This window comes from Marmota monax, unplaced genomic scaffold, assembly GCF_021218885.2.
Source record: "Marmota monax isolate L192 unplaced genomic scaffold, Marmota_monax_Labrador192_F-V1.1 WCK01_AAM20220418_F8-fsc00042, whole genome shotgun sequence".
In the NCBI taxonomy this organism is placed as follows: Eukaryota; Metazoa; Chordata; class Mammalia; order Rodentia; family Sciuridae; genus Marmota; species Marmota monax.
The window spans coordinates 2,788,659-2,799,591 of NW_026693008.1; the positions used below are offsets into that span (position 1 = coordinate 2,788,659).

Here is a 10,933-nt window from a genome sequence, read left to right on the forward strand (position 1 = left end):
GAATCAAGGGTCATTGATTTTGGCAAATATAAAATGTGATAGACGATGCCCAAAGCAACTCATTCACAGTGGTCCACAAATGTTCAGCTAGCGGACATCTGTCTGTTGGTTTTACCTGCTCTGCATCCATTTCTCTTGCTGGAGAGTAACTCCCCGGGGGTACCCATCTTAGTGAGGCAATAACCAAGGCAACTACCAGCATCCAGTCTAGGCCTGAAAGATATACTCTCAGTAGAGTGGGAACTGCCTGAGAGCAGTTCTCCAACCTCCTGAGAAGATTCATCAAGTGCCGATACTTGGATGCCCGAAGCCGCTCCATCTGAAGCCTAATTTTCAGCCAATTCTGGGAACTACACCACATCTGTACAGTAACCTCTCTTTTTGTTTAAAGTAGTCAAATTTCCAAAGACCTCTAGCTGATTAGCTTTCACTTTGATTCTAGAAAAATTCATTTTCTTAAAAAGGATAAAATTTAATTTGATGGGTAATTAAACTTAATTTTATGGTAAGACAAAGAGGTATAATATGTGGTTAAATATAAAACTTATGTCAAATATTGGACTGTTTTTTCAAGATTCTAAAAGAAATACTTCCTCCTGACGGGTGCATGAAGTGGCACATGTCTGCAACCCCTGAGACTTGAGAGGCTGAGGCAAGAGGATCTCAGGTTTGAGGCCAGCCTCAGTAACTTGGAGAGACCCTGTATCCTAATTTTTTTTTAAAAAAAAAAAAAAGGAGGTTGGGGATGTGGCTCAGTGGTTAAGCACCCCTTTCAACTCTCAATACCAAAAAAGAAAAAAAAGAAATACTTCCTCCCACTTCTCACTCACCTCTCTCCCATGTGAGTTCCTTATTGGTGAGCTTAAGAAGCACTGGTATATGGATAAGCTGTCCTTAATTTATACGATTCCCCTAACTTGACAAAAGCTCTAGAGCAAGTTTTGTAAACTCTCTAAGGCCCACGGGATAATAGTACCTAACTCACAGAGCTCTCATCTCACCAGATAACCAGAGAAGTATGTAGCATTCTTCCCTAAAGCAAAGTTTTTTTGGTTTTCTTTTTTTTTTTTTTTTAACCAGATATTGAACCCAGAGGTGCTTAACCACAGAGCCACAACCCCAGCCTTTTTATATTTTATTTAAAGACAAGGCCTTGCTAAGTTGATAAAACTAGCTTTGGATTTTCAATCCTCCTGCCTCAGCCTCCTGAGCTGCCGGGATTACAGGCATGAGCCACTGCACCAGCTTTGAAATAGAGTTTAACAGTCATGGAAAAAAAAAAAAAGGAGTTTGGTTAACATTACAAAAGCAAGCAGGCAGTAGACTGTTCTCCAAACTGGCTATAATCCCCTATGCCCATACAGTCCTGTGCAGTTTCCATCAAGAGGTGGGATCTGCTTCTAATCCCTGGAATCTGTCTGGGCTTGTAACTTGCTTTGGTCACCAGACTTGGCTTTGTGACTTTTAATTCTTGTCTTCAAGAAGCCCTGCAGCTCTCATCCTCTGGGAACATGGTGCCTCCAAGAAAGGAAGATTGGTCTAACTGCTGGAAGAGGAGACTATGTGAAGCTCAGAGGTGATCCAGCTCCAGGCCTCTAGACCAATTAGCTCCAGTTCAAGTCTTCAGATGACAGAAGTCACATGAGTACCCTCAGGCCAGGCAATACCAGTGGAAGAACTGCCCTGCCTTAATTGTAAGCAAATAAAAATGGTGGTTTCGAGCCAAAAAGCTCTGGAGTAGATTACTTCTCAGTAATACATACTTGATAGACATGCTTCATGAATTATCATATTTCCATATTTTATATTCCATGCATTTCCTAAAATGTCCTATAACAAACTCTTCAGTCCTACTGTCTCAATCAAAAAGTAAATATATCACAGCCAGATATAGTTAGTTATTTTTCATAACTATGTCAATATTTCTAATTCCACGTAACAGTGAATTGTATTTCAAAAAAGAACTTGGGATTTACGGATCTGAATCACAATCCAAAACTTAAGTTATCCCAAAGTGAAAATTTACTAAAATTATCATAGTTAAACCACAAAAGGGGCAGGTGTGAACACGGATGAGTTGAAATTGAAGATAACAAGCTAAGAATTAAAAAAAGTAACAAAATTGCTATAATTTATTTAAAAACTAAAAATCAAAATAGTTTCCCTTCATTAGCAGTTTTTGTTTGGTGTTTTTGCCCATATACTTTAATGACCAAAATCCCTTTCAAAGTCCACCACACTCTGTCAAGAAGAAATGGTTTCTTTAGGTCACCATTCATTCAGGAAATACTTAAGCAACACCAATTCTATGCTAGTGAGTTGTCAGTCTCTGAATACTTTTCTGGGGTTGGGGAGTGTTGTATAAACAGAAATGGGGGGGGGGCGGGGGGGATGACAAGGTGAAATTAAATTACAAGCCTGTCTTGGTCAAGGTGCCTGCTCTTGTTAGAGAGTTCAGGTTTGGTGAATACGGCAAAAAAAAAAAAAAAAAAAAAAATTCTGCCCTTATGAAGGTCTGCATCTGGAAGGGATGCTAGCATTTTAAACTATTATATTACAAACCAGTGTTATTGCCATCATCACCATTATTATTATTACTATTACTATTCTTATTACTGTACCCTTATCTCTTCCACCCTTTTGCCCCTTTCATTTGCTGCCACATGTCTAGTGCTCAGCTAAGCACTTGCTTCATTTAATCTTCACAACAATTTAATAAAGTATTGCCCCATTTTAAAGATGAGGAAAGTGAGGCCCTACCTGGATCAAACTAACTCAGACGATAAACGGGAGACCTCCATACCACTTCCAAACAGAATTCTTTATGACTTTTTTTTTTAATTGTTTACAATTTTATAAGAACTTCAAGAGATGAAAATAATCTCACACTGTAAAAATGAGACAATGTGTGTTTTCATTTAATTTTTTTTTGAAAATCCACTTAATTCTGTATGGATTTTTCTTTCCTGTTGGTAGAGTCTAGAAAACATTCTTGTTTACTAAATATAGAAAACACTTTTAAAGTTACATGAGGAAGTATATTTCATTTCTCATTGAATACAACATGAACCGTGAAGGAAATTAAGCATCCCAGGGAGTGAGGGCTCATTTAGCAACAAATAGGAGATGTTTTCAATTATGCCTATTTTTAAAATAGCTTTATCATTTTTTTTTCCGATTATAAAAGAAGCACAAGCTAACTGGAAAAAAATTTCAAGAAAAGTAAAAAATTACACACAATTTTATTACCTAGAGATAAGTTCCCATTATTTGGTGTATCTCCTTTCAGGTCATTTTCTTTAGCTATTTATAAGGCTTTTGTCCATCTTAGAAAATGCCCACTATAATACTCTTCTTTGTTCTCTCTTTTATTTTTTATTTTTGAGGTACTGGGGACTGAACCCAGCTACACTCCTTCCCTTTTATTATTTTGAGACAGGGTCTCTCTAAGTTGCCCAGGCTGGCCTCAAACTTGTGATCCTCCTGCCTCAGCCTCCAGAATCACTGGATTATAGGAGTATGCCAACACACTCTCAGGTATTCTCTTTTTTCTAAACATCATCCAATACAATAAATATTAACCTGCATCATCCTTTTCATAGACTGCACAGTATTTCACTTGAAGACAGGCCACAATTGGCCTAATTAAGCCTTTATTAATAGGTATTTAGATTGCTTCATTATAAAAAACGAGGCAATGAGTAGTCTGGCATATACACCAATGCCCACTTGATCAACTGTTTTATTTCTTAGATATAAACTCAACATTTTTTTTAATGACATAGGTTTTTTGTTATTGATAGACCTTTATTTTATTTATTTATATGCCGTGCTGAGAATCGAACCCAGTACCTTACACATGCCAGGCAAGTGCGCTACCACTGAGCCCCAGCCCCAGCCCTAATGACTTAGGATTTTTATTGCCCAAATTGTCATCTGAAAAAAAAAAAAAAAAAAAGTACCAAACTTAGCTTAAAAAAAAATACTTAGGTGCTAAGAGTAATAACATATTTTGCAGCTCTAATATCTAGATAAAATAACAAAAAAAATTTAAATTGCATTTTATCTCTAAGTATCTAACTCATGCTTCTGATACTGCATTAGGTTTATGCTTAAAAGAAAAAAAAATCCGGGGCTGGGGATGTGGCTCAAGCAGTAGTGCGCTTGCCTGGCATGCGTGCGGCCCGGGTTCAATCCTCAGCACCACATACAGACAAAGATGTTGTGTCCGCCAAATACTAAAAAATAAATATTAAAATTCTCTCCCTCTCTCTCACTCTCTCTCACTCTTTCTTTAAAAAAAAAAAAAAAGAAAAAGAAAAAAAAATCCTAAAGTACCCAATAACTTCTAACGGTTTTATTTTCAGCATGATGACATTTTGAATAGTTGAAACTCCAAGAAGAACTCACTTGCTGCCCAAGAAGCCAATCAGTAGAGAATGCTGAAAGGGAGGAAGAGGCAAGTAAACAAGTCAACCCATCCCAGCAGTTGCCAGGTCTCCAAATGTGCACCCTACACAATGACCAGGAGGCAAGGGTCAAGGGAGCATGGAAAAGCAAAACTAAAAGAAGTGGCCCTCGGAGCCTCCGGGTAGCCAGATGAAATTACACACAGACATATATATCCACATGCTCCGCACACACCAATCCTGCAGCTAATCTCCAGGGGATAGGACACAAGAGGAATCTTTGTGTGCTTTATTTAACCAAACACAGCAGCAGAAAGAGGATGGGGGAGGCCAGGAGGCAGGTCTCCTTCAGGTAAGAGTGTCCAGTTAGCAGCCTGAGGGGCTAGTATTGATGGCGTCCCCTTCAGGGCAAAGGCTGATCACAGGAGCAGGAAGCACCAGACAGCTGGAAATGCACCCATTCCCTTCAAAACCATCATCCACGAGTGTCCCACCAGGGAGCTCTGTGGAAAACCAGGCAAGGCGAGAACATTTTTAGCAATAAATATAATTAACTGGTGACATACTCTAATACACACTAAGAAGGGAAGGCCACTCACTATGACTGATAACAAAGTGCTGGAGTGAGAAGGAAGCATTACATCAGGCTGCCATACCTAAAGCACAGACTACATGAAGGGAAAAGTAGCAGGATGTGTGCATTTATATGGGGGAACTGGAGGGGTGTGTTGCTTGGCAATGTCACAAATCGGTGGATCTAATAATCCTCTAGGCGTGAAGTGAGCTAATGAGGGCCCACAGGCCAAATCAGTTATTGTCTACACATGTCATGAACTAAGAATGTTTTATATTTTTAAATAATTGAATATAAGAGGAAAAAAGTATTCTATGTCATTTAAAAATGACAGGAAATTCAGATGTCAGTGTCCATAAGTCAAGTTTTATTAGAGCCCAAGCACAGCCACTCACTGCTGTACATAGTGGCAGAGCTGAGTAGGTGCACCAGACCTGGACGGCTGGAAAAGTTAGAAATACTTATTAATTGGTCCTTTACAGAAAATTTGCTGACCTTTGCTCTAGGCTATAAAATCCTATCGTTTTTAAATGGGTCATGGTTCCAAACCTGGGCAGGCTGGATGGTTTGGCCCCTGACTTGCCCACGATTTTGACATAACCAGTCACTGTCATCAGAAGATATCATCCATTGCTAAGAACAATGGACAGGTCTGATTGTCCCACAGGCTGGGGTACCTGCCTGTGGTAAGCAGGTGTGAAAGGATTTCATGAGTTTTTTGAAGGTAGGATGGTTCCAGAATGCTTATGTGTGAATGAACCTGACTAAATGTTATCTCCTTTTAAAGATGAGAACGAAACTATCTTCAAAATGGCTACCACTTTCAGAGCACTTCCTAGGGTCCCAGGACTGAGTAAAGTTTTGTGCATTTATTATTCCATTTAATGATCACCTTCTTCAAACTCAGAGAAGCTTACTGGACCAAGTTGAAGAAAACCAGAGAACTTGGAAAAAGAAGAGTCAAATCCAGATTCCAGTCTAAAGTCCAAGTTCATAACCATCAGCCCAAATCAGCAGGCATAAATGCTCATCAGGAACAGATGAGAGGAAAGGGGAAAGCCCCCAGAAACAGAAGAAACAACTTTATTTTTAAGGCCATGAGCATTCTAAGTATTTTACTCATACAACTTACACCTTTTCAACATATAATGCCCTCTTTTAACATTTAAAGGAAAATATGATTCAGTTCTACAAGAAGACTCCTTTTCCTGTTGAGAAAAATGGACACAGATACCCAGACATGTAGGTAATGATGGCAGAATGAGCAGGGGACAGGGCACACACCTGTAATCCCAGGTACTCAGGAGGATCTCAAGTTCAAGGCCAACCTGGACAGCATCCTGAGATCCTTTCTCAAAACAGAATTTCAAAAAGGGCTGGGGATGTGGCTCAGTAGCAGAGCGCTTGCCTAGCATATGCAAAGCCTTGGGTTTGATCCCTGGTGTGTGTGTGTAAATAAAAATAAATAAAAAAATAATAAGAAGAAATTAGGCAAAGTTGTAGGTGTACCTTCCACCCACTTAGTCCATGAGGTACTGTAAGGATCCCCAAAAGGAGGGAATTATGAAGCATTTCTAGGGGTAACAGATTAGAAAGTACATGTAAAGGTTTTTTTTTTTTTTAATTTATTTTTTCAATTGTACACAATACCTTTATTTTGTTTATTTATTTTTATGTGGTGCTGAGGATCGAAGCCAGGGCCTCACATGTGCTAGGCAAGCACTCTACCACTGAGCCACAACTCCAGCCCTTTTTTTTTTTTTTAATAGCAATCAAACCCAGTGCCTCTCACAGGCTAGACAGAATTCTACCACTGAGCTGCATCCCAAGCCCTGAACTTCAATTTCTGAATTTAAATTACAAGTATAGAGGAAATGTTCGAAGGACTCTTGCCCACAGAGACAACTCTGGTGCTGGAGGGTGGCCACTGTTTCTTCCTGGGCAGCATACATGTCTTCAGCTATGCCAAATGTACCACCAAATGTCTACAGCCTGGAGACCACTCAGTTCTACCACACTATTGAAAACCTGGTTTTAAAAAGTTTTATAGGTTAATAGCTACATTATTTGGAAATAATGTACACTAGCATACGATTATGCATGTTTACGGCTACCTAAATCTGGCTTTTAAGTCCTTCCTTCCTCTGAGACAAACAAGGGCTCTTAATTTTATACAAGAAGCTTCTAGGCAGTAGATTGAATTGGACAGAACTTTCCTATGCTCATGTAAGACTACCCGACCAGGGAAACTCCACATAATATACAAATACAAGAATGAGAAGTTAGACTCCATGTATATATGATAAGTCAAAATGCACTCTACTGCCATGGATATCTAAAAAGAAAAAAAAAATTAAATACACACACACACACACACACAAAGAGACTTCTAGCCAGCCTCTGAACAACTCTGCTAGACAGCCGCTGTCCACATGAGTAACTAGAAGATCAGGCAGGTTAAGTAGCCACAGTGCATGAGAGAACCTAGGCTTGAACCTAGGTCTGTTTTGACACAGAAACTCTTTTCCCATCGTGTTCCCTTCAAGGCACAAACACATTTTCCTGGAGTGACTGCCTGCCTCCTAGTCAGATTTCACATTTGCCAGGGAGAAATAAGAGCGTGAAGCTGTGAACCACTTACTCTAAAGGACGGCGAGGGACTCAAGTCCCTGCTTATTCAATCTATCTGGTCTGAACTTTTAGATACAATGACTAGGCCGCAAGGCACCCAGGGCGAGCATGGCAGGCCAGCCTGCCCTTTGTGTATGTGCATGGCTCATCAACTGACAGGCAAGATCTGCTGTGGGAACAAAATGGAAGTGCTTCTGCACCTCTAAGGCCACGGGACGAGGCTGAAGACATCTTTAAAGTACTGAGCTCAAAACTCTACTTTTTAAAACTTTTTTCCTCCTGGGCATGAATATTCTCACCCCCATTTTATTTAATAAAAAGATGAATCTCTAACCACTCCTGGAGGTCCACCGAGCCCAGCATAACCTTTACTCTAAAAGTATACTTCAGAAATATCCACAAAGGCCCACATCATTTCATAGCCCTCAGATAAAGACCCAACATGAGCTCTCATATATTTTCAGAAGGCAAACTCAATTTTTTTTCTGAACGTTTTTTTGTTGTTTATTTTGCAGGGCTGGGAGTTGAACCCAGGACCTGCACACACGCTGGGCAAGCACTCTACCCCTGAGACCCACAGGCCCCATTTTTTATCTATTTCCTCAACTAGTCTCTTATATTCTCAAAGAAACCAGGAATCTAAAGACTTGTGTAAATCACAAAATCTAAGGTCACAGAAGCTCAAAGTGCAAATCAGCTTTCTTACAGCTTAAAACTGTTTATTTCCAATTATGTTTCTACCCAAAGTTCTCCCTAAATTGGAAAGAACTGTCGATATGGCACAGGACTTGAGTCCATCCTACATTAACAATGACAAAATGGTTAGTATTTGAAAAAAAGGCCACTTCTAAAATTCAATAGGATATTCTCTTGCTACATATTATATGACAAAAAGAAAGTGAATTCTTTTTTTTTTTTTTTTGTACCAGGGATTGAACCCCAGGGTGCTTAATCACTGAGCCACATCCCCATTCCTTTTTATTTATTTTTAAATTTTGAGACAGGTTCTTGCTAAGTTGCTCAAGGCCTCACTAAATTGCTGAGGCTGACTTTTAACTTGTGATCCTCCTGTCTCACCCTCCCAGGCCACTGGGAGTAAAATGAATTCTTAAATGTTCAACGCATAGATCTGTGTCAAGGCAGTTGTGAGGTAAATTATGTGGCTGACAATGCAGATTTTGAAGAGTTCCTGAAAGTTCAAACCACGTGTTGCCCACGTGAGTCAAGAAGTTTAGGAATGTTCCTTTTCAGGTACACCTCAAACTTCAAAGTCTTTCAATCCCCTGTGGCCTTATTACTTTTATAAAACTTCTAGAACTCATTAACAAAATTGTAAGTTTACCAAAAGAACTTATAAAGTGTTTGGTCAGGACTCCATCTATGAATAACTGATAAAATGTTTCTTGGAAATTTAACAGTTACAAGGATCAGCAATACTTTCCTTTAAAAACATTAAAAGATTCTTTGAACTCACTAGATACTGTTTCAAAATCAATAAGATGATAAGATCAAGTGATAGGCAGCTTTTAAAAATATCTTTTCACTACTTGACAATTACTTTTCAAATAAGAAATACCCCCACCAAAATGCCTCTTGGGTGATAGACAACCAATTGATATGTTCAACATACTATTTGTACTACTTAAGATTTAAAGACATTCTTTTGGTTAGTTTTCTCTGTCCAAAACCAAATGAACAGGGTCTGAAACCCAAGGACCACTGGCCTGCCCCTTAGGCCAATATTTTTTCAAACTCAGGAGGAAGGGGAAGGAAAGTTATACACCGGTTATTTTTTGCCTTTGAACCAAAAAGCTAATTCTTGAGCTTTAATTTTTAATTAATTAATTAATTATTATTATTATTATTATTTTACTGGGGATTGAGCCCAGGGGCACCTTACCACTGAGCCACATCCCCAGTCCTTTACAAGACAGGGTCTCCCTAAATTGATGAGGCTGGCCTCAAACTTTGGATCCTCCTGCCTCAGCCTCCAGAGCAGTTGGGATTACAGGCATGTACCCCTACATCCAATCTGAGCATGAATTCTTAAGAATACTGCAATGGTATTACTGAAGTTATGAGCTTCCCTTAATATGAATAAAAATTTACATATACCGATTTTTTTGTAGAGGTTAACTACACTTCCTTAGCATACATTTGCATTTACAACTCTTCCTCTTTGAAAGAACTGGGGGAAACCTGGGAGAAGGGACCCAACTTCAGTAAGAAAACCGAATCCACCAAATTCATCTTAGGCAACTAACTGCTTTATACAGGATATGAAGATGCAAGAGGGTCATGAAAACTGGAAAAGAAGGACACGTCTCCATCAAATACCAAACCTGGGTTCAAAACTCTGCCAGGCTTCTGGTGCTAACTGCATAAATTCTCCTTGGAGGTCAAATCAACCATTGTGGTGTCTGTTTCCTCAACTGGCACCTAAGTGGTGCCATTTACGAGAAAGTCATCGAAATCCAATCAAAGTGACTTTGGGGGCAGAGATGCCCTGGGATCTGCTCGGGGAAGGTCTCACTCCACGCATGGGCGACGCTTCTCGTGGAGCACCACCACCTCCCCCTCCGCTCCCAACTTCCCCTTACGACGGGGACGGTCACACAGACGGTTTCTGAAAACCAAAGACAAAATGAAACGAAAGCCCCCCCTCCGTCCAGACCCCCGACGGGACCCCGGCTCGGGGGTGGGCAGGCCCGCGGCACCGCGCTCGGGGCCGCCCCGCGAACTCCTCCAGGAGGTCGCCAAGTTTCTTTCGCCCTTTTTCCCGCACCCGCCGGAGCCCAGGCAGCCAGGGGGAGGACGCGGCGGCCGGAACCGCGCGACCTGGAACCCGGGGCCTTTTCCTCCTTGGCCGGCCGCTCCCGCCGCCAGCGCCCGCGCCCGAGACCCGCCCCGGCGCGCGCGGGCGCCAACTTTGCCGGGACCCCGCGCCGCGGCCCGCGGCCCCGCTCCAGGCGCCCCGCCGCGCCGCGCGCCCCACCCCCGGCTGCACTCCCTCCCCAGCTGCGGCGGCCCGGGCGCGGCAGGGGCCGCGGCCACCTTCCCCGGGGGCCGCGGGGGCCCCGACCCCGCGCTCCCGCATCCGCGGCGGCGCCCGGGCGAGCTCACCTGGCGGCTGGCGGCGGCCTCCGGGGCGGCCTCTGGGCGTGGGCCGGGCGGGGGCGGCAGGGGGGCGGCGGGGCCGGGGCTGCAGCCCGAGCCGCCGCCGCCGGCCGCCTGGCCTCGCCCCCTCACGCGCCGGCCGCGGCCGTCCCCCGGGAGTGCGGGGAGCGCGGGGCGCGCGGGTCCCGCGGCGGCGGCGGCG

General features: G+C 42.3%; 1 protein-coding gene across 9 annotated transcripts in view; it reads right to left on the minus strand.

The window, feature by feature from the left end:
• Positions 1-10,805, minus strand: part of Atxn7 (ataxin 7) — a 147,088-nt gene extending 136,283 nt beyond the window's left edge. For 7 of the 9 annotated variants that reach the window (XR_009227565.1, XR_006853493.2, XR_006853492.2 and 4 more), the window contains exon 1: positions 10,738-10,805. The gene's annotated coding sequence lies outside the window, so the exon portion shown is untranslated. Of the gene's footprint in view, positions 1-9,956; positions 10,435-10,737 lie in introns of those variants that run through there. The other 2 variants (XM_046452921.2, XM_058582080.1) reach the window with 2 other exon arrangements.
• Positions 10,806-10,933: the final 128 nt, after the last annotated feature.